Below are 25,282 nucleotides of genomic sequence, written 5' to 3'. Positions count from 1 at the left end.
GTGTAGTATTTCCTTTTGCTGATTTTCATTGTTGTTTTTCACTTCTTCTTCATGATATATTTTCTTGAGAATGATCTGTAGTGCAGGCTTTCTCACTGTAAATTCTTTTAACTTTTGTTTATCATGAAAGTTTTCTATTTTGTCATAAAATCTGAAGCTTAATCTTGCTGTATATAAGATTCTTTTTTTAAAAAAGAGAGGGAGAGAGAGAGAGGGGGAGAGAGAGAGAGAACTTTTAATATATTTTTTTTTTAGTTATCGGCAGACACAACATCTTTGTATGTGGTGCTGAGGATCAAACCCGGGCCGCACGCATGTCAGGCGAGCGTGCTACCACTTGAGCCACATCCCCAGCCCCATATGATTCTTGGTTGGTTAGGCCTGGGGTATTGGCTCAGTGGTGGTGAGCTTGCCTAGCCTGTGTGAGCTACCGAGTTTGATTCTCAGCACTGCATATAAATAAATAAAGATCCATTAACAATTTTTGAAAAATTTTGGTTAGCATCCATTTTCTTTCAGAGCTTGCTATATGTTGTTTCAGGATCTCCTGGCTTTGAAAAATTTGCTGCAATTCAAATTAGTCTCCTCCTATATGTGATATCATTCCTCGCTCTCTTGTGGCCTTTATGATTCTGTTCTTATTCTGTATACTGGGCATTTTCATTGTAATGTGCCATGGTGTAGATATGTTGTAATTTTTGTACATTTTGGTCCTGTAAGCCTCTTGTATTTGATTTTCCAATTCATTCTTCATGTTTGGGAAATTTTATGGTATATTTCATTGAAGAGATTGTGCATTCCTTTAGTTTGAATCTCTTTGCCTTCCTCTATCCCAAGAAATCTTATATTTGGTCATGGATACTATTCCATAATTCTTGGTGTTCTGTTCATGGTTTTTTATTATCTTCACTGTGTGGTTAACTTTATTTTCAAGATTGTATAGTTTGTCTTCATTATCTGACATTCTGTTTTCCAAGTGATCTAGTCTGTTGGTGATGCTTTCTATTGAGTTCTTTATTTCATTTATTTTTTTTCCTTCATCTCAAGGATTTCCTTTTTTCTGAATCTCTGTCTTTCTTGAAGTAATCTTTTGCTACCTGTATTTGATCCCTTATATCTTTGTTGGAGTAATAAATTTTGCCTGCATTTGCTTTCATATGTCATTCTTTAATTCTCAGATTATTTTAATTATGTACATTCTGCACTCCTCTGACATTTCATCAACTGCACTGTCAATGGAATCTATTGTTGTAGTGTCTTGGCTTGTTTGGGGCATTTTCTTTCTTTACTTTTTCATGTTGTCAATGTGTCTTTCTTGCAGTGCAGAATTGAGATATTACAGTTTCTACTCTATAATCTTATTGTGTCCATGCAGATTATCAATACCTCACCTTAGAATTGAGCTTCTAGTCCACAGCTGGTGTCCCAAGATGGATGCTACTTCAATTAAAGGTGGTAGTAGCAATTGCTGAGGTAACTCAAGATAGCAGTAGGGTTATCCCAAGATGAATACAACCACTTTCAGAGATGGGGCTAGGCCTGAGGTCCTGGGTGGGTTGTCCAGGGCAGTCATTGGCCTTACCTGGGCATGGGTTCCCTCATAGGTTGGGAGGGGCAGTTCTACATCTAGACCTGGGGTCTAGTATGAGTTGGCAGGTTGGTGGGGCAGTCCTGGTCCTGATTTGAGTCTGGGCTCCCACAAGTGTTGGTAGGGTCATTCCTGAGCCTGGGCCTGAGCCATGGAATGGGTAGGCAGGGGCAGTCCTGGGCCTGGGCTCTGGAATGGGTTGGTGCAGGCAGTTCTAGGTCTGGGCCTGGTCTCTGGTGTTGGTCACTTCACTTTTAATGTGTTGACAAGGGCTCTGTGTTAGTAGATTTTCTTCACTGTGACCAAAATACAAACAACTTAAAGGAGGAAATATTGATTTTGGCTGATGGTTTCAGTCCATGGTTAGTTGGCTCCATTACTTTAGTCATGAGAAAAGCAGAACATCATGGAGTAAGGATACAGCAGAGAAAACCTGCTAAGTTCATGGCAGCCAGGAGGAAAAAAGAAAGAGAGAAAGAGAGGCCAGGAGAAAAATATAATCCTCAAGAACATGTCCTCAGTGACCTACTTCGGGTAACATGCCACATCTGCCTACAGTTTTCACTTCTTCTCAGTAATGCATTAAAGTTATTGATCTATCAATTAAATTTATCCACTGATGAGACTATGTTCCTTCATTTCAAATACTTCTTCAAGGACTAATTTTACATTCTTTAATGTTGGATATTGGCTTCTGTGTTAATTTGATAGATTCATCCATTATTTGATATTGTATACTTTAATCCAATTTTATGAATTTTAAATGTTTTAATGTGTTAAATAGGATTCATTCTATTTTATTCATTCTTTGCTATTTTATACTATCCTCTTTTTTCTTTCCATTGCATTTTCTGCTTTGCCTGTCACACACATAATTGATTTTGCTGCTTCTTTTCATTTTATATATTTTTATTTGTATTTTTTAAAAATTTGTTTTAATTAGTTACATATGACAGTACAATGATCTTGACATATCATACATTTTAATCAAATGAGGTATAATTTCTCATTATTCTGAGTGTCCAGGTTGCAGAATCACATTGGACATACAGTCACATATAAACATACAACCATACTAGTGTCTATTTTTATTCTGCTCTCCTTTGTATCCCCTCTTCCCCTTCCCTCTCATCCCATCACTTCTCTCTACCCAACTACTGGGACACACATCTTTTTTTATATATTTTTATTTTCTCTTTATTTTAATAGCAATTTTACTTGCTTTAATAAGTAATGTTTTAGCATATTCCATGGCATAACTCTGCTTTTACACTTTTGAACTAGTTGAGTTTTGGCGAACACTTTCAATAAGTTTTTATAAGTTCATAACAAGTTCATAACACTGCAATAACTAAATCTCTAGATTTCAAATTTTAAGGAATGTCAGAGAAGGAATTTTAAAAAGTTTAATGCTAAAATAATCAATAAATTAAAAGAAGATTTAAGGAATTAACTAAGGAAGAAAACACAGGAAATGAAAGATTTCAATAGAGAGATAGAGAGATACTGCAAATGAACCAAACAGGAATCTTGTAAATGAAAAATTCAATTAGTCAAATAAAAAGTCAGTGAAGAACCTCACTATCAAGTGGAGGAGTTAGAACACTCAGATAGAAATAAAGAAAAAGAAAGAAACTATGAGCAGAATACACAAGAGCTCTGTAACATTAAAGAAATGAACTTAGGATTCATAGATCTTCAGGAGGAAGGGAGATACAGACCATAGAAAACCTGTTCAGGGAAATAATATTAGAAATTTGTCCTAATTTGGGGAATGAGATAAACATGCAGGTAGTGGAGGCATTTGGAATTCTAAATACACATGACTAGAAAAGAAATTTCATGACATATGGATAAAATACAAAAATTTCAAAATGAAGAATTTCAAAAACTGAAAGAGAAAGGCAGCAAGTGAATTATAAAAACTCAATAGAGATCCCCTTCACAGCCACCCAACCTTTCCTTTGCAGCTTGGACCATCTATGCATAAACACCGAGAAATGAATGAGAGGAGAGAATGGAGGGATGGAGAGGTGGAGGGATGGAGAGGTGGAGGGATGGATGGGGCGCAGGAAGCAAGGATTTTCCTAACTGAGCAGGTGGACTTGTGTTAGCGCTCGGGTGGGAGCGTGGGTCACAAGCCAGAGGGTGTGTGTGCTCTATGTACACGTGTGCATGAGTGCATGTGAGAGTGTGTGTTGCCTGAGCGCCTTCCTACCCGAACGGGCAGAGAGCCCCTCGTCCCTTCCTCAACACAGGACTGGCCCTGGGGTAAGCGGGATCTCCGTAACTGGATCAGGAGTGCGTCTTGGTGACGGTAATGTTGTCCAGATGTATTTAGGGGTTTCCTTTGTTGCCATCCTGAGGCTGAGATGTAGACAGATGCTCAAAGATCACTGGCTTGCCAGAGCTTCATGCTGCTCTGCGAGTGCCGCAGCTGGTAGCTTTATGGTGTCAAAGCGCGTGTGTTAGCGATGCCAGGGGCGGGGAAGGAGGCAGATGATACTCAGCGTGGGGCTCCATTAGGCAGGTGGCCAGCCATTCCACCCTCTGGGGCCCTGTGAAATTTCAGTCTGTCATCCCCTCCCCCACCATGAATATTTAAGTAATGTTAATGACCCTTTGAAAATGGACCATCTAGAAATCCCAAGAGAGAACACAAATGTTCACACAAAAGTCCTACACAGAAAACAGCTTTAAAAAAAAAGAAAAAGAAAAAAGCTTTGTGTGCCTCACTTTAACCACACTTTCTATGCTGGAAAAAAAAAAAAATCACCTGAAGTCCGATTTCTTTAGGCATGCTTTCTTGGTGATTCTCCAGCATTACAAGTCAGAGCCCCTCCCCCACTCCATGAGTTTTCAGCCTCACGTGGCCTTCAGCTTTCTCAATCCCTAGAGGAGGTCCTGGACTCAATTTTGTTTGTCAAACACAGCAGGAAGGTAACTGTGGTCTACTTTTTTCTTTGAATATAACCCTTACTGCTTTGCCCCCTTTTTTAGGCCGTGCTGGGGATTGAACCAGGACCTTATGCATGTGAGGCAAGCACTCTACAACTGAACTATATCCCCAGCCCCCTGCACTTATTTTTTAATAATGGATATTTTTATTTCTCTTCCTCTCTCCCTGCTCCCTAATCTCCCCCACTCTCTATCTCAGGGGAAACGGGATTACCATTCTTTCCCATCCTTGGCAAAGTTAATCTGTCCTTGAGGGTCTGGGTTCAATGGTAGAGTGCTTGCCTAGCATGTGTGAGGCACTGGGAGCAATCCTCAGCACTACATAAAAATAAATAAATAGAGGTATTTTGTCCATCTACAACTGAAAAAAAAATGTTAAAAAAAATCTGTCTTTGAGTACACACCCACCATAGGAACAAGGTAATCCAGACTTTGGGGATGGTACCAGAAGATCTCATAAATGACTATCTCCCAAATTAACAAGTGAATTACAACTCCAGCAGAGAACTAGTGGAATGTAGCCTTTGAATCACCTCTTTAAAAGCCCCCCTATTCCTACTGATGGGCAGAATCACAGCTTTGGGGACAGTAATACCTTGTGTTTCTCCTTGCTAGCAAAGCAATAAACCTTCTTTTTCCTTTCTCTCTCAAAAAAAAACTCATTAGAATAACAGAAGATTTCCTATCCAAAACTCTAAAATCCAGGATGATAAGGAATGATACATTTCAAGTTCTAAAAGAAAATGACTGCCAAGCATTACTATAGGCAACAAAGTTATCACTCAGAATTGAAGAATAAATAAAAATTACCCAAGATAAGCATATCCTAAAAGAATTCATGACCAATAAGCTAGCATTTCAGAAAATACTTAAAGGAGTTTTATATACAGAAGACAATTTTTTTTAAAAAACAGAGAAACATGGGAAAGAATAAATAACACTAGAAGATAAAAAAGCAATTAAGAATTATGAATGAAAGGATCCAAGATAGTGGGCTAGAGGGAGGCTGCATTCCCTGTGGCTCAGGGACCTGGAATTCAAGTATTGGTAATATTGGTTCTCTGAGTGACTGGAGGACTCCAACAGCTGCTCTCACACAGGAATCATGCACCCATGCCATGCAGGTCTCTAGGCCTTGGCTTTAGCATAGGACTTCCAACCACTTGTCCCATGCAGAATCAACCAGTGCCTGAGTAAGACCACTAGCATTGGCATTAGCATCCATGTAGGACTCCTGGCCACCCACCTATGCAAGAATATCAGCCATGCTCCCACACATGACACCCAGCCACAGCCCACATGCAGGAATTCCAACCACCACTCTCATGTGGACTCCCATCTATGAATGTGGGGTTCCTCCAGTTGCCTCCATCTTGGACCACTAAAACCACTGACATAGTCCCCTACACCTGGGGACACTGCACTGAATCTGGAGACAGCCACCAATCACAATACTGCACACCACAGAGATGCATCTCTGAACATGCTACTCAATACCAGCGCCTGGCCCCATCCAATCCATTGCTGAAAGCCACCACCTCCATTGGGTCAACATTTGCCATCTTTAGTTGGGGCAACTCCCAGCTTAGAACACTGGCTGGGGCTTAGAAGCACTATCAAGGTACTGAAAGTCCCCAACACCACCATCCCCCTGGCTGCCACAAACCTAGCACAGTGTGGCTACATGGCCAGTCTGTAGCTTACAAAACTGGGTCCTAAACTGCCTAATACAAAACAACTCTCTGGGAAGAATGAGATCCAAAATGGCGGATTAGAGGAGAACTTGTTTCTACCGTGACCCCGAGTTACTGGATAGACGGTCCCCCTCATAGGAGCCCTCACCCATGAATTTAAACTTCATGGAACCTGTGACAGGAATTTAAACAGCAGCTTCTCACAAATGCAGTCCAGAACTTGAGAGACTCCAAGTTGCTCTGTGCACGGAACCCCGCCAGCGGAATTGAATGTTGCAGAGTTCTGGCAGCTTAAAGACACAGAGTTTCAGATCCTTTGGAGATAGAACACACCAGACAGCGACCCACATCTCCACAGGGCATCGAACCCAGGACTGAAGCTTAAACTTAGTAGAAAAACAGCCCAGTTTCCTCCCTCTTACCAGACACCCTGGCATGGAAATGGGCAGTCGCCATATTGAAAATCTACCTCATGGGATTCCACCTCTTGGGTCCCCTTCTTCCTCCAGGAGAAGTCTTTTCTGCTGTCCTTTAATAAACTTCTAATTTCTACTCTGACCTTGCCTCGGCATACTTCTTTGGTGTTATTCTTCAACATTGGGGAAGCAAGAACTCATCACCGGTCAACAGTGGTAACATATTGGAGATCCCATACCGAGATTTTTCTACACCGAGGTAAGCGCCTCTCTACGCACCCCATGTCTGTTTGAGGTGCATCTTTCTCTCTTTCTTTCTGGAGGGTAAGGTGGGCACCCGACGGCTACTTAAACACAATTAGCGCAGCCGCCACTCTTCAAGACTCAGGTGAGAGGTTTCTTGGCCTAGACAGCTCTCAATCACCTATTCAATACAGAGCAGGCATGTTGGGTTCTGCCAAAGCCACTTCCAACTTTTCTGTCTGGGCCCAGAGAGCAATTGGCGTGAGTACACAGTGTCCTGAATCCCGGTCTGCCTCGGATGCGTGGAGGTGGAGGAAGGAGTTTGGAACAACTGCGGAATTCCGGTCTGGACTACTCTCAGAGGATTCTTAAGGTTCCTTTCTCTTGAGGCCCCTTCCGACAGCCCTCAAGGGTATCTAGGGTGATCGGTAGATGAATGGCACTGAGGAAAAGCCCCAATCACATTTGCCTCCGTATGGGCTACGCAACACTCTCAACCCCGCATCCATTCCTCCTGGATGCTTCCCTTCCTTCGCAGGTCAGAAATGTTAGCAATTCAGGTTGTAGGACTGAGAAAAGGCATGGGATAATTAGCAAAATCTGCCCAGGTTCCCTAAGGTGCATAGGTAACTTTCAATAGTCTGTTTTACCGCCCAATGTTTAAAATGTGCTGTGTTCCTTAAGCTGCTAAGAGGGACATTTTTAGAATCAACTCCTCCGGTAATCTGCTAGTCTACAGAGCAAAGACGACAAAAAGTGCACGATTTTCTTTTGCAATGGGTTTTTAGTGGTTGGGAGGAAAGCAGTAAGGCCCTTAAGTCTGAATCCTCCCAGGGTCTCTGGCACAGGGCAAACTGAGACCCTAGCACTTTGCTAAAGGGGACCAGAAACCCCTTGGCAAAACCAAGGTGAGAGATGGGTTTTCTGGACCGTTTAGGAAGCTCAAGGTTAGGTAGACGTCCCTAATGAGAACAGTTTTCTCTGGCACGGCGTGGGCGCCTGAATCCTGTTTTCTTCTCATTCAGACGGGAGCTTCTCTCTCTCCAATACGTCAGGTGGACCACTAGCCTGCATATTGAAAAATTAGGATAAATTTGAACCTCAGATGCTCAAGAAAAAGCACCTCATTTTCTTGGCCTGGCCTCAAATACAAACTCCCTGATGAGAAACCTGGCCACCAGAGGGAAATATCAATTTTAATACAATTTTACAGTTTGATAAAATTTACAAAAAAGGAAATGGTGTGAGGTGCTTTATGTTCAGATTTTCTTTGCTCTAAGGGAAAACCCTAAATTATGCCAAAGTGTAAAGTAGACTTAGCTATGATATCTGCCATGAAGAGAAAAAAAAATCTTGGACTCACTGAGGAAAAAGAATCAAGAGAAAAATTTGGGTCGATCAAAGTACATACTCCCTTCCCCCTTCAAGACCTAAGGCAGATAAAAACTGACTCTACTGGAAAGTTGGGAGATATGCCAGATTACCTGGGATTGGAACTATCCAAAGAAGCTAATCCTGTAAGTGAAAGGGGAAACTGAGGAATTCCCAGCAGCTGCCAGAGCCATTTTCGCTTTGGGGAAATTCCTCATTCTTTCCCTGCTGCACTGTAAGGATTACTCCACCTGAATGCAGTAAAATCAGTCACACTGAGACCCTTGATTTTACACCTATAGTTGCCCCTATGTGAGAACATCTGGTCCACTCATGGGGAAATCTAAGGTGCCACTGATAGAAGTCATAACTAAATGGAAGTTCAAAACCTGGAGAGATTTTTTTCTTATCTGGTCTGTTTTAAAGGTTATTATAGATTTTTTCTTGGGGATAATCTAGGCTAAATGTGTGTCTAAAAGATGTTTCATTGTAACATCTGGTATCTAAATGAGTTTGAAGCATTGCATAATCTTGCAGTTAAAAATTAGGGTTAGGTAATTGTTTAGTTTGTGATTTCAGATAATTCATGCCAGAGAACTTAAATACTTAGGATAGAAAATTAAAAGAACTCTACTTCCAAGTTGGCAAGTAACTCCCAATCATTCAGTTTTATTTTTTCATCAATTTTTGAACTGGGTAGCCTAAGGAGATTTCACTAGGTATACAGTGCATTGATTTGGGCAAGGATAGTAAATTATGATTTGGTATCTGTTTTTCTCTGTGTAAGATTTAGGAAAAAAAGTGTTGAATTAAAACGTTGGTCTGACTTATTAAAATGACATTAAATAGCAACAGTCTTGAAAATTTTTAAAAGCTTAATTTTGGATATACATGGTAGTGTGTGGTTCTTTTTAAAATTTTTCAGGTGATTTAATGTAACTTAATACTACTTTAGGAACTTCAGAACAAAGAAAGTGGCTTAATGATCCTGAAGGAACTTCTTCTGATGGTGGCTTTTATATTATCAAGAAAGATCCTATTTTCAGTTTTGTGTGAGCAAGTTTTTCTAGTGTAGGAAGATATAAAGATGAAATTTTGTAAATTGTATCTTAAACTTTTATCATAATTTCCAACATCCAAACCGGGAAATTGTGACTTATGGTTAAAGTGCCTCAGGCATGAGGTTTCTGCTCAGAATTCCAGTTTTCCCAGTTCCTTCCAGACCTCAGCCACGACTTCAGTTGATACGCAAATAGAAGAAGCCTGGATGCTTCCCTTCCTTTGCAGGTCAGAAATGTTAGCAATTCAGGTTGTAGGACTGAGAAAGGCATGAGATAATTCATGTTTTAGATGTGATATTATGTTATGTTAGCTAACATTCATGTGAACTTGAGCAACAATTTATGTAGGCTTTGTAATATGATGTCTAAAAAGCAAAGATCAGCTTCAGAACTATAGTATTTAAGATTTATGAAGAGCCCCGCCTTACTTGAGATAAGACTCTATGTCCCATCTAACTACATGTGAAGGTGACTATGAAAGAAGTAGGCCAGATTACAGTACATTTAAAGTTGTGTCCAAAAGATGTTTTTGTCAAGATTACCAGGATCTCAAACAGAGGATATACTCCACCAAAATTCAAGGTAACTATTATATGAACTAAATGTTTTTACTCTTGATAATTTTATCTTGTAATTTTCTTATAAATGGCTTAAAGATTGCCTGTTAATGTTTTGCAGAGGTACTGATTTAAGAACACACAACCTGGATTAATTTAAGATAATGAGTTATCACCTACAGGAGAGAGATAGACATTAAAGTCCAGTACTCTTAGTATAAGGCTGTTGAAACTTATTTGCTGGATGTTTAAGATTAAGTTTTAAAATTAAACTTAAATTAAAATGGCCAAGAAAACCAATATTTGGCTCTTGCCCTCTGAGTCAGTCTGAATCAGGGAATAGGGGACTTCTCCAAAGAGCTTTGCAACTCTAGGCCACATAACCTCCTGATCAGGGAGATTAATGAGACCAGTGGAGGACAGAAAGCCAATCAGTGCATTTGCTGTGAAGAGGAGGGTCATCAAAAAAGGGAGACATCCCTGATGTTTCTGAGGGAAGCCACATGGTCAAGCAAGGCCTGGACCCATCCTAGCGCAAATGGCACTAGCAGAACTGAGAGGCTGCTGTGAAGTTCCCAAGGACTCCCAGGGTAACTCAGCTGACTGTTGACAATAGATGGAAACAAAAGTCAGTTTGACTTGCTTCATCTTAAACACTTAGCAAAGACAGGCAAAGCCAAAACACGGCTATTCCTGGGCATTTAAAATGATAATAATAGTTAAATGTAACCTCCAACAATAAGTAATCCAGAGGCTGCAAAAGAGATTTTTTAGATAGGAATGCCTGATAACTATCAAAAGAAACTGCCAGAGTAGTTTTTAGTTTAAGGCCCACAGATATTCCTAACCTACACAGGTAGGCTTAATGTTTGCTAGTATAGTTATCCAGCCCTAAGTAACAGAATTAAAGATTTCTCTGTTAGACACAGGTCATACTAGTAAAAGGATTTTGCAAGATCAGATGATATTAAATTATTAAACTATATATTAAGGGAAGGACAACTGTAACCCTAAAGGTTAAATGTTGTGTTTACATTCCTGACATTTCTGGCAATGTGATAAATATGCTTAAAGATTTACATGATCAGATAGAAGCCATGTCCTCAGCAACCTTGTCATGGAAACAACATCTTAACTCCTAGTTCTTGGTACTTCCTGATTGAAAACATTGTTAGTCTTTGTCTTTGCCATCATACTCATTGGCATATTCCTGTGCTATGGGATTTATTGCTGCATCAATATGGTTCCAGTACTAATGAATTCTTTTTCTATTATAGACCACCCATCACGCAAATGGCCCTCCAGCCTATGACTTGAATTCTTGTTTCTCTTATAGACCACCCATCACTCAAATGGCCCTCCAGCCTATGACTTCTCAATTAGACTTTTATCATGGACCACTCGACCCGATTTTTAAAGGGGACTCCAAACTGCTTGCCCCACACACCGTCCCTTTTCAGCCTGAAGAAGCCAGAAAGATCTTCTTCGCCACCTTTCCTTACAACAGTAAGGAGTTCCCAAATTAGAGGGGGGAATGAAGCCAGATTTAAAGTTAGGTAGTCAGTGTAGTTAGGTAAATCGGGTCTAATATCAAGTGAAATCTAAAATGGAGACCATGCTGAGAATGACTCAGGGAAACGCAGGACAACTCATGGAATGTTAATGAAGTCCTTGAAAAGGCCCTAGGCCAAAGTCCATCCCAAAGAAGTGATAATGAAGTCCTTCCTGACCAGATTACTTCTTTAGCCCACCTGTGTCCCACCCCCTCGGGCCATCCAACCTACATTCCATCACCAAAACTATAAAAAGGAAAAACAACTGCACTTCCACTGATTCCACCTCTTGGGTCCCCTTCTTCCTCTGGGAGAAGTCTTTTCTGCTGTCCTTTAATAAACTTCTAATTTCTACTCTGAAAAAAAAAAGAAAGAAAAAAAGAAAATGTACCTCATCAGCTTTGGGCGGATCTCATGGACAGAGAGATTGGCGAGAGATCATCTGTGATGACTTGGTGAGTGCCCAACAAAGAGCCCTCAGTTGATTGTGAGTGCAGGGTGGCCAGGGCACCACATGCCCAGAGTGAACCCAGGGCTGTGGAGAGGAGCCCCAGTAATTGTGGCCTGGTGAGCAGGAGAAGTGAGGGGGATAGAGACTGGGAGCAACCCAAAGAGACCGGGATTGGAGAGGTGCCTGGCAGGGGAAGGAGAGCTGCCCAACACGGATTACTTCCTACATCCTAAGGGCAGAAACTCAACCTAGAATGCACAATGCCACCTACTGGTAAAGAAAAAAAATAGAACTCTAAGAATATATTTTTTCTTTCTTTCTTTCTTTCTTTCTTTCTTTCTTTCTTTCTTTCTTTCTTTCTTCCTTCCTTCTTTCACTTTCTTATACTTTTCTTTTTATTTTTCTTCCTCTTTCTCTTCCCCTCCCAACCTGCTAAGTGTTACTATTTCAACTACATGTAATTTAGTAAATGCAAATAGATGAATGTTTCTATGCTTTTTATAGTCCTCCCAAGTACTTAGCTACCCCAAAATACTCCTGTCTATTCTCCTGTTAATAACTCCCTTCATTAGAGCTCTTCTCCAAAGTATCTAAGATATATTAACCCCCATATCCTCAAATCTTTCCCCCTAAACATAAAGTCCTCCATCCAACCCTCAGTTCTCTATATGCCACCAGAATCTGTATGCCTTTTATGAAGCTAATGAATTTATTAAAAATTACAATTGAGCCCAACATCTCTAGACATTGTCTCCCATCACAAAGGAGAGATCTTGGAGCTATACAAAAACAACACAAATTTATAGGAATAAATAATAACACAGCAGTCACACAGAGCTGGAAAGAAATGTGAGCATCATGAAAAAACAAGGAAAAAAAGGAATACAAACAATGCAGCACAACTCAACAATAGAAGAGCTGGTAGCTGCAGCTACCAACTGTCAGGTAAAGATTTCAAGATATACATGCTCAGATGATCTGAAGTCTCAAGGAAGACCTTAGACAGCAAATGTAGATAATGAAAGATCACTTTGACAATGAGTTACATAAACAAATCCAAGAAACAAAAGATCAAATCTACAGGGAGATAGAGGTTATACAAAAAACCAAACAGAAATCCTGGAAATGAAGGGAATTATAAACCAAATTAAAAACTTAAACAAGATTATCTCCAGTAGAGTAGACCAATTAGAAATCAGAACAACAGACAACAAAGACAAAATATATAATCTCGAAAAGAGCCTAGACAACTAAGAAAGGCTGATAAGAAATCAAGAGCAGAGCATTCCAAGAAATCTGGGATATCATAAAAAGACAAAATTTAAGAGTTATTGGGATAGAGGAAGGTATAGAAGCCCAAACAAGAGGAATGAGCAATCTATTCAATAAAATAATTTAAGAAAACTTTCCAGACATGAAGAATGAAATGGAAATCCAAATCCTAGAAGCCTACAGGACACGGAATGTACAAACCATAAGAGACCCACACCAATACACATTATAATGAAAATGTCCAACATACAGAACAAGGAGAGAATTTTAAAAGCTACAAAAGAAAGGAGGCAGATTACATTTAGGGGTAAATCAATAAGGTTAATGGCTCATTTTTCATCACAGACACTGAAAGCTAGAAGATTCTGGAACAATGTATTTCAAATGCTGAAAGATGATGGGCTCCAATCAAGAATCTTGTATCCAGCAAAATTAAGCTTCAGGTTGGACAATGAAATAAAAACCTTCCACAATAAACAAAAGTTAAAAGAATTTGCAGCTAGAAAACCAGCTCTGCAAAGCATCTTGGACAAAACATTACATGAAGAGGAAATGAAAAACAACAATGAAAATCAACAGTGGGAAGTAGTACAGTAAAGAGAAAAACTAATCAAAGAGGAAAAACAAATCAAGTTAAATAACAAAAATAAACAAACATGGCTGGAAGTACAAACCATATCTCAATAGAAACCCTAAATGTTAATGGCTTAAACTCACCAATCAAAAGACATAGGCTAGTAGAATGGATTTAAAAAAAAGATCCAACAATATATTGCCTACAGGAGACTCATCTGATAGGAAAAGACATACACAGACGGAAGGTGAAAGATTGGGAAAATTATACCACTAACATGGACCTTGGAATCAAGCAGGGGTGTACATATTCATATCAGATAAAATAGACTTCAAGCCAAAGTTAATTAAAAAGGATAAAGAAGGATACTACATACTGCTAAAGGGAACCATTCACCAATAAGACATAACAATCATTAATATATATGCCCCAAACAATGGTGCAGCTATGTTCATCAAACAAATTCTTCTCAAGTTCAAGAGATAAATAGATCACAACACAATAATCATGGGTGACATTAACACACCTCTCTCACAACTGGATAGATCTTCCAAACAAAAGTTGAATAAAGAAACCATAGAGCTCAATAACACAATTAAGAACTTAGACTTAACGACATATATAGAATATATCAACCAAAATCAAGTGGATACACTTTTTTTCTCAGCAGCACATGGGTATCTCTCAAAAATAGACTATATATTATTCCATAGAGCAACTCTTAGCAAAATATAAAGGAGTAGAGAGATTACCATGCATTTTATTCAATCATAATGGAATGAAATTGGAAATCAATGATAAAATAAGGAAGAAAAATTCCTACATCACTTGGAGAATGAACAATATGCTACTGAATAATCAGTGGGTTGCAGAAGACATCAAGGAGGAATTATAAAAAATTCTTAGAGATTAATGAAAACGCAGACACAATATATCAAAATCTATGGGACACTATGAAAGCAGTACTAAGAAGAAAATTCATTGCATGGAGTTATTCCTCAAAAAGGAAAAAGCCAACAACAAATAAATTATCTCACACTTCATCTCAAAGTCCTAGAAAAAGAAGAGCAAATCAGCAGCAAATGCAGTAGAAGGCAAGAAATAATTAAAATCAGAGATGAAATTGTAATTGAAAAAAACAATTGAAAAAATTGACAAATCTAAAAGCTGGTTCTTTGAAAAAATAAATAAGATTGACAGACACTTAGCCATGCTAATGAAGAGAAGAGAGAGAGAGAACCCCAATTACTAGCATATGGGATGAAAAAGGCAATATTAAAACAGACACTACAGAAATACAGAAGATAATTATAAATTATTTTGAAACCTTATACTCCAATAAAATAGAAGATAGTGAAGGCATCGATAAATTTCTTAAGTCATATGATCTGCCCAGATTGAGTCAGGAGGATATACACAACTTAAACAGAACAATATCATGTGAGGAAATAGAAGAAGCCATCAAAAAATTACCAACCAAGAAAAGCTCAGGACCGGATGGTATATAGCAGATTTTTACAAGACTTTTAAAGAAGAACTAATACCAATACGCTTCAAGCTATTTCAGGAAATAGAAAAGGAGGGAATACTTCCAAATTCAATCTAGGAGACCAATATCACCCTGATTCCAAAACCAGACAAAGACACTTCAAAGAAAGAAAATTTCAGACCAATATCTCTAATGAATATAGATGCAAAAGTCCTCAATAAAATTCTGGCACATCGGATACAAAAACATATCAAAAAGATCATGCAACATGATCAAGTGGGTTTCATCCCTGGGATGCAAGGATGGTTCAACATACAAAAATCAATAAATGTAATTCACCACATCAATAGACTTAAAGATAAGAACCATATGATCATCTCGATAGACGCAGAAAAAGCATTCGACAAAATACAGCATCCCTTTATATTTAAAACACTAGAAAAACTAGGGATTACAGGAACTTACCTCAACATTGTAAAAGCTATCTATACTAAGCCTCAAGCCAGCATCATTCTAAATGGAGAAAAACTGAAGTCATTCCCTCTAAAATCTGGAACAATACAGGGATGCCCTCTCTCACCACTTCTATTCAACAGTTCTTGAAACACTAGCCAGAGCAACTAGACAGATGAAATAAATTAAAGGCATAAATATAGAAGAAGAAGAAATTAAACTATTTGCTGATGATATGATCCTATACCTAGCAGACTCAAAAAATTCTACCAAGAAACTTCTAGAACTAGTAAATGAATTCAGAAAAGTGGCAGGATATAAAACCAACACCCATAAATCAAAGGCATTCTTGTATACCAGTCACAAATCCTCTGAAATGGAAATGAAGAAAACTACCCCATGGACAATATCCTCAAAAAAATAAAATAAAATACTTGGGAATTAACTTAACAAAAGAGGTGAAAGATCATACAATGAAAACTATAGAACTCTAAAGAGAGATATAGAAGAAGACCTTAGAAGATGGAAAGATACCTTGCTCATGGATAGGCAGAATTAATATTACTAAAATAGCCATATTACCAAAAGCACTCTACAGATTTAATGTAATTACAATCAAAATCCCAATGGCATTCCTAACAGACATAGAAAAAGCAGCAGAATACAACAGACACTAGTATGACAGCATGTAAAAACATGGATGTGTAACCAATGTGATTCTGCAATCTGTATACGGGGTAAAAATGGGAGTTCATAATCCACTTGAAGTAAATGTATGAAATATGATACGTCAAGAGCTTTGTAATGTTTTGAACAACAAATAATAATAATAAAAAGAAATAGAAAAAGCAATTATGAAATTCATCTGGAAAAATAAGAGACCCAGAATAGCTAAAGCAATTCTAAGCAGGAAAAGTGAAACAGGTGGTATCGCTCTACCAGATGTTAAACTATACCTCAGAGCAATAGTAACAAAAACAACACAGTACTGGCACCAAAACAGGCAGGTAGACCAATGGTACAGAATAGAGGACACAGAGACTAACTTACAAAATTATAACTACATTATATTAGACAAAGGTGCTAAAAGCATGCAATGGAGAAAGGATAGCATCTTCAACACATGGTACTGGGAAAACTGGAAATCCATATGCAACAAAATGAAATTGAATCCTTATCTCTCACCATGCATAAACTCAAAATGGATCAAGAATTTAGGAATCAAACCAGAGACTCTGTCTAATAGAAGAAAAAGTTGGCCCTAATTTCCATCATGTGGACTTAAGCCCCAAGTTCCTTAATAAGATGCCTATAGCACAAGAATTAAAACCAAGAAGCAAGAAATGGGATGAATTCAAACGAATTTTTTTTCTCAGCAAGAGAAATAATATGTGAGGTGAATAGGAAGCCTACATGCTGGGAACAAATTTTTACCCCTCACACATCAGATAGAGCTCTAATCTCTAGTGTATACAAAGAACTCAAAAAGTTAATCAACAACAACAACAAAAATAACCCAATCAACAAATGGGCCAAGAACCTGAACAGACATGTCTCAGAAGAGGATATACAATTAATCAACAAATATACAAAAAAAATGCTCACCATCTCTAGCCATCAGAGAAATGCAAATTAAAACTGCTCTAAGATACCATCTCACTCCAGTAAGAATGGCAGCCATTATGAAGTCAAACAACAACAAGTGCTGTCGAGGATGTGGGGGAAAAGTACACTCATACATTGGTGGTGAGACTGCAAATTGGTGCAGCCAATTTGGAAAGCATTAAGGAGACTCCTTGGAAAACTGGGAATGGCATTTGACCCAGCTATTCCTCTTCTCAGACTATACCCAAAAGACTTAAAAATCCCATACTATAGGGACACAGCCACATCAATGTTTATAGCTGCACAGTTCACAATAGCTAGACTGTGGAGCCAACCTAGATGCCCTTCAGTGATGAATGGATAAAAAAATGTGGCATTTATACACAATGGAATATTATTCAGCATTAAAAAGAACATGGCATTTGTGGGGAAATGGATGGCATTAGAGCAGGTTATGCTAAGTGAAGATAGCCAATCCCCAAAAAGCAAATGCCAAATATCTTCTCTGATATAAGGGGAGTGACTCAAAATGGGATAGAGCAGAAGAGTATGAGAAGAAGATTACCTCTAGGTAGGGAAGAGAGGTGGGAGGGAAAGGGAGGAAGAAGGGGAATTGCATGGAAGATGGAAGGAGACCCTCATCGTTATACAGAATACATGTATGGCAATGTGAGGGGGAAGAAAAGAAGTGTGTCACATTATATTGGGTAGAGAGAAGTGATGGGAGGGGACGGGAGGGGAAAGGGGAATGGAAGGACAGCAGAATAAAATAGACATTATTATTGCGGTGGGTATATACGTGACTGCATGAACAATGTGATTCTGCAACCTGTATACTCAGAAAAATGAGAAATTATATCCCATCTGATTCAAATGTATGTCAAGATCATTGTACTATCATGTGTAACTAATTAAAACAATTTAAAAAAACAGCTCTCTGCACACAGGCATGCCAAACCCTAGAACACAGCCTGCAACAACTTCTAGAGAGAAAGATTCCTGATTGGGAACTAAAAAGGGAGGGGTTGAGTGAGATATAGTTTAGAGACTAAATTACAGGTCAGGAATTGTGGGATCACAGGTGATGTAAGGAGATAATACCAGGTTCCTACATCACACAAGCAGGCCCCAAAGGAGATCCTTGGGGTGCAGTCTCCCATTGGGGACCTATGGGTTTCATGCCCCACTGCCAGGTGCCCTGCACCCAAGACCAACCCTCTTACCTTGGTAACCTTCATCATCTTGAGGCTGGAGATACCAGCAAATCACAGACAGCTCCACCTGTGGGACAAGAGGGAAGTAGGAAAGATACTGATCTCCAACCAAAACAACCCTTGTATCTTCCTTTGAGATTTTTTTCTTTCTCCTTCTCTCTTCTCCCACTCTTACATTCCCAACATTGTGAAGTAGGGATGAGGACTGGGATGTATGAATTGTATATTACAGTTGTGTTGCATATTTATTTATCTCCAGATTTTTACATTTTTTATTTTTCTTAATTTTATATTTGTTTTTGAACACTTCCTATCATCTTCCCACTTACCTATCTACCACAAATCACTTTCTCTTTCTTTTCCTGCTACTAACCAATTTCTTTAGATTCTACCTTCACACTTTCTAAGATCTAATAACTCTATATCCTCACCTCCTTCCCTCTCAACACCTCATTTTACACCTCTCCCCCTGGTTTTCTGTCCACCATCAGAAACTGTAGACACTTTTGCAAACCTACTGTTTATATTATAGATAATACTTAAACTCACCATTTCTGTATATTGTGACAAAACTGTAGACATCTTAATAACAGCTAAATTTGGTTTAAAGTTGTATATTGTTTGTATTTAGATCTGTGAACATTGTTCATCCCCTCAAAGGAGAGGCCTTGGAACCCTGCAGGGGCACTATAAGCCTATGAGGTAAAAATGATAATGCCCCAGATATGCAGTGCTAGAAGGGAAGACACAAACAACATGAAGAAACAAGGGGAAAAAGTGCCCCAGAAAAATCAAGATACTACATTATTAGAAACCATAGCCAGCTTAACAGAAGAAATTACAGAGAAAGAGTTCAAGATGTACATAATTAAAATGTTCTGCAAATTAAAGGATGATATAAGAGAACAAATACAGGCAACAAAAGATCATTTTGATAAAGAGCTACATAAGCATATACTGGAAGCAAAAGATTACTTCAATTAAGAATTAGAGGTTCTGAAAAAACAAACAGAAATCCTTGAATGAAAGAAACAATAAACAAAATTAAAGGCTCAATAGGAAATATCGCTAACAGATTAGATCACTTGGAAGACAGGACCTCAGACAATGAAGACAAAATACATAATCTTGAAAAGAACATAGAACACACAGTGAAGATAGTCAGAATCCATGAGCAGAGCATTCAAGAAATATAGAATAACATAAAAAGAATAAAATTAAGATAGAGAAAGGCATAGAGTTCCAAACTAAAGAAATGAACAATCTATTCAATGAAATGATATCAGAAAATTTTTCCAAACATGAAGAGTGAATTGGAAAACTAAAAAGAGGCTTACAAGATACCAAATGTACAAAATCACAATAGACCCAAACCAAGGCCCATTATAATGAAAATTTCTAGAACACAGAATAAAGAGGAAATTTTAAAAGCCATGAGAGGAAGAAATCAGATTACATATATGGGGAAACCAATAAGAATATCTGCAGAATTTTCAATCCACATCCTGAAAGCTAGAAGATCCTGAGAAAATATAAGCAAGTTCTGAAAGAAAATGGATGCTAACCAAGAATTTTATATCCAGCTTTAGATCTGATGATGAAATAAAAAACCTTTAACAAAAACAAAAGTTAAAAGAATTTTACTACCAGAAAGCTGGCACTACAGAAAAACCTTCACAAAATATTCCATGAGGAGAAAATGAAAAACAACAATGAAAATCAGCAGAGGGAGATAGTAAACTAAAGGAAAAAAACAATTAAGGAGAAAACAAGTCAAATTAAATTCCCAAAATAAACAAAAATAACTTGGAAAACAAATGATATCTCAATAATAATTCTGAATGTTAATGGCCTAAAATCACCAATCAAAAAGACACAGACTGGCAGACTGGATTTTTAAAAAAGACCCAACAATATGCTGCCTTCAAGAGACTCATAAGAAAAGACATCCACAGACTGAAGATGAGAGGTTGGGAACAAACCTACCACTCACATGGACTGCAGAAACAAGTAGGGGTTTCCATTCTCATATCAAATAAAGTAGACTTCAAGCCAAAGTTAATCAAAAGGAATGAAGAAGGACATTTTTTTACTGCTCAAGGGAACTATACATCAACAAGACATAACAATTTTAAATATATATGCCCAAAACAATAGAACATCTATATTCATCAAACAAACAATTCTCAAGTTCAAGAGTCAAATAGACCACAACACAATAATTCTGGGTAAATTTAACACACCTCTATCACCACTGGATAGATCTTCCAAACAAAAGCTGAATAAAGAACCCACAGAATTTAATAATATAATAAATAAGCTAGACTTAATTTAAATGTATAGAATATTTTATCCATCAATGTGTGAATACACTTTCCTCTCAGCAGCATATGAATCCTTCTCTAAAATAGACCATATATTATTCCACAAATAAACTCTTAGCAAATACAAACAGTAGAGATACTACCCTGCATTCTATCAGATCATAATGGAATGAAATTAGAAATCAATGATAAATTTTTTAAAAAAAGCTACTCGAATAACCGGAGACTAAATAATATGCTATTAAATGAACAATGGATTGCAAAAGACATCAAACAAGAGATTAAAAACTTCTTAAATGTAAATGAGAACACTGATACAACATATCAAAATCTCTGGGACACTATGAAGGAAGTACCAAGAGGAAACTTTATGGCATGGAGTTCATTCCTTTAAAGAAGAAAAATTTTTCAAATAAATGACCTAACATTATATCTCAAAGACCTAGAAAAAGAATAACAAATCAATACCAAATGCAGTAGACAGAAAATAATTAAAATAAGAGCTAAAATAAATGAAATTAAAACAAAAGACACAATTGAAAAATAATGACAACACAAAAAGTTGATTCTTTGAAAAAATAAATAAAATCAATAAATAAACCTTTAGTCATGATAACAAAAAAGGAGAAAACTCAAATTACTAACAACCATGATGAAAAAGAAAATATCACAATGGACACTACAGAAATACAGAAGACAATTAGTTGTTATTTTGAAAATGTGTAGTCCAATAAAATAGAAGGAGGCATTGACAAATTTCTAGAATCATATGATTTGCCCAAATTGAATCAGGATGATATACACAATTTAAACAGATAACTTTCAAGCAATGAAATAGAAGACCCCAACAGAAGCCTACCAACCAAGAAAAGCCCAGGACCTGATGGATACACAGCTGAGTTCTACAAGACCTTTAAAGAAGAATTAATACCAATACTCTACAAATTATTTTGTGAAATAAAAAGGAGGAAACACTTACAAATTCATTCTATGAGGCTAGTATCGTCCTAATTTCAAAACCAGGCAAAGATACATCAAAGAAAGAAAACTTCAGGCCAATAACTCTAATGAACCTAGATGAAAAAATCCTCAATAAAAATTTTAAAAATCAAATACAAAAGCATATCAAAAAGACAGTGCATAACAATTAGGTGGGGTTTATCTCAGGGATGCAAGGTTGGTTCAACATACAGCATTCAATAAATGTAATTTATCACATCAATAGATTTAAAGATAACAATCATATGATAATTTCAATAGATGCACAAAAAGCATCTACAAAATACAGTACCCCTTCATGTTCAACACACTAGAAAAACTAGGGATAGCAGAAACATATCTCAACATTGTAAAAGCTATCTATGCTAAGCCCCAAGCCAACATCATTTTAAATGGAGAAAAAATGAAAACATTCCCTCTAAAAATTGAAACAAGACAAGGATGCCCTCTTTCACTACTTCTATTTAACATATTTCTGGAAACACAAGCCAGAGTAATTAGACAGAGGAAAGAATCTAAAATATACTTAAATTTAAAGGATAGGAAAAGAACTAATTTTTGCACTATTTGCTGATAAAATGATTATATACTTAGAAGATCAAAAAATTCCACCAGAATATTTCTAGAACAAATAAATGAATTCATCAAAGTAGCAGGATATAAAATCAACATCCATAAATCAAAAGCATTTGGTACATTAGTACCAAATCCTCTGAAATAGAAACTAGAAAAACTACCCAATTTAAAATAGCCTAAAAAAACAATAAAATACTTGGGAATCAACTTAACAAAAGAGGTGAAAGACATATACAACAAAAAATACAGAGCACTACGGAAAGAAAATGAAAAGGACTTTTGAAGATGGAAAGTTCTCCCTTGTTATTGAATAGGCAGAATTAATATTTTCAAAATGACCATACTACCAAAAGCACTATGCAGACTTAATGCAATTCCAATAAAAATTCCAATGACATTCCTCATAGAAATATAAAAAGCAGTCATAAAATTCATCTGGAAAAACAAGAGACTCAGAAAATCTAAAGCAATTCTTAGCAAAAAGAGTGAAGCAGGTGACATCACTGAAACAGACCTTAAACTATACTACAGAGCCATAATAACAAAAATGGCATGGTATTGGCACCAAAATAAGCATGTAAACCAATGGTACAGAATAGAGGACACAGAGAAAAAAACACATAAATACAGTTATCTCATATTAGACAAAAGCTCCAAAAATACATATTGGAGAAAATATAGCCTCTTTAGCAAATGTTTCTGGGAAAACTGGATATCCATATGCAGCAAAATTAAATTAAGGCCCCATCTCTCACCATGTACAAAACTCAACTCAAAGTGGATCAATGACCTAGGAATTAAATCAAAGACCCTGTGCCTAGTACAAGAAAAAGTAGGCCCAAATATCCATCATGTCAGATTAAACCCAGACTACCTTAATAAGACTCCTATAGCACAAGAATTAAAATTAAGAATCAATAAATGGGATGGATTAAAACTAAAGAGCTTCTTCTCAGCAAAAGAAACCATCACTGAGATCAACAGAGAGCCTACAGAATGGGAGCAAATTTCACCACATGCACTTCAGATAGAACACTAATCTGTAGGATATATAAAAAACTAAAAAATCTTAATATAAAAAAAACCAAACAACTCAATCAACAAATGGTCCAAGAACTGAACAGACACTTCTCAGATGATATACAATCAATCAACAAATACATAAAAAAATGTTCAACATCTATAGCAATCAGAGAAATTAAAATCAAAACTACTCTAAGAGTTTATCTCACTCCAGTCAGAATGTCAGCTATTAAGAATACAAACAACAATAAGTGTTGGCGAGGATGTGGGGGAAAAGGCACACTCATACATTGCTGGTGGAACAGAAAAGTGGTGCAGACAATGTAGAAAGCAGTATGGAGATTCCTTGGAAAACTTGGAATGGAACCACCATTTGCCCCAGGTATCTCACTCCTTGGTATATACCCAAAGGACTTAAAATAAGCATACTATAGTAATGCAACCACATCAATGTTTGTAGCAGCTCAATTCACAATAGCTAAACTGTGGAACCAACTTAGATTACCCTCAGTAGATGAATGGATAGAGAAGCTGTGGTGTATATATACACAATGAAATATTTCTCAGCATTAAGAGAGAATAAAGTCATGGCATTTGCAGGTAAATGGATGGAGTTGGAAAATATTATGCTAAGTGAAGGAAGCCAATCCCTCCCAAAAACAAATGCCAAATGTTTTCTCTGATATGAGCATGCTGAACCATAATGGGGATGGGGTAGGAGGAGTATGGGAGGAAACTTTAGATAGTGCAAAGTGGAAGGAGAGAAAGGAGGGGCAGTGCGGTAAGAAAAAAGGTGGAATGAGATGGACATCATTACCCTAAGTACATGTATGAAGACACTAATGGTGTGACTATACTTTATGTACAACCAGACATGAAAAATTGCGCTCTGTATGTGTACTATGAATTGAAATGTATTCTACTATCCTATATAACAAATTAGAGTAAATAAATAAATATATCATAAGTCAAAAATTAAAAATAAAGCAAAATGATAGGAAATGACACATACCTCTCTATGATAACACTGAATATAGATGGTTTTCATTCTCCATTTTAAAGATGTAGGCTGGCGAATTGTATTGAATAAAATCCAATGGTGTCTTTTCTCCAAAAAATACATTCATAGGCAGACATTCACAGATTAAAAGTGAAAGGATGAAAAAATTATATTTCATTGTATCTGAATCAAAGCAGCTATTTTCATTTTAGAAAAAGCTGACTTGAATGAAGCTCAGATTAGTCAGATGAGACAAAGAGAATCATTACATATTGGTAAAGGGAAAAATCCAACAAAAAGTTTTAATGGTTATAATATTTATGCCCCAAATGATGTGTACACTTAATTTAATAAAACAAACATTTCACAACATAAAGGGACTAACAGGCCCTAATACAGTGATAGTGGAGGACTTCAACATATCAATTTCACTAATAGGTAGGTAATTTAAGCAGAAAATCAACAAAGACATCAGATTTAAATGATACCATCAATCAAATGGACTTAACAGATATATACTGAATATTTTATACAAAACCAGCTGAATATGTTTTCTTTTCAGCTGCTAATGGACTTTTCTCCAAAAATTATCATATATTAATTAGGCCATAAAGCAAGTCTTAGAAGATACAAAAAAAAATCTCTTGCATCTTTTCATATCATAAAGGAATGAAATAAGAAATCATTAGCAAGAGAACCTACTGAAACTATACAAATATATGGATATTAGAAAAAAACATTTTTTGAATTGTAGGCCATCAAAGAAATCAGGGAGAAATTTAAAAATTCTTAGAATAAAATGAAAATTGAAACACACCATAACAGAATCTGTGGAATGCAGTGAAGGCTATTTTAAGATGG

General features: G+C 37.1%; 1 long non-coding RNA gene across 3 annotated transcripts in view; it reads right to left on the bottom strand.

Annotated features, from left to right (window-relative positions):
• Positions 1–25,282, bottom strand: part of LOC144377194 (uncharacterized) — a 196,153-nt gene that overhangs the window by 60,581 nt on the left and 110,290 nt on the right. For all 3 annotated transcript variants that reach the window (XR_013437895.1, XR_013437894.1, XR_013437896.1), the window contains exon 3: positions 18,509–18,566. This is a non-coding gene — a long non-coding RNA (uncharacterized LOC144377194). The remainder of the gene's footprint in view (positions 1–18,508; positions 18,567–25,282) is intronic.

Source organism: Ictidomys tridecemlineatus, chromosome 4 (genome assembly GCF_052094955.1).
Source record: "Ictidomys tridecemlineatus isolate mIctTri1 chromosome 4, mIctTri1.hap1, whole genome shotgun sequence".
Lineage (NCBI taxonomy): Eukaryota > Metazoa > Chordata > Mammalia > Rodentia > Sciuridae > Ictidomys > Ictidomys tridecemlineatus.
The sequence above is the reverse complement of the archived record's forward strand: the minus strand, read 5'-3'. Positions and strand labels throughout refer to the sequence as shown.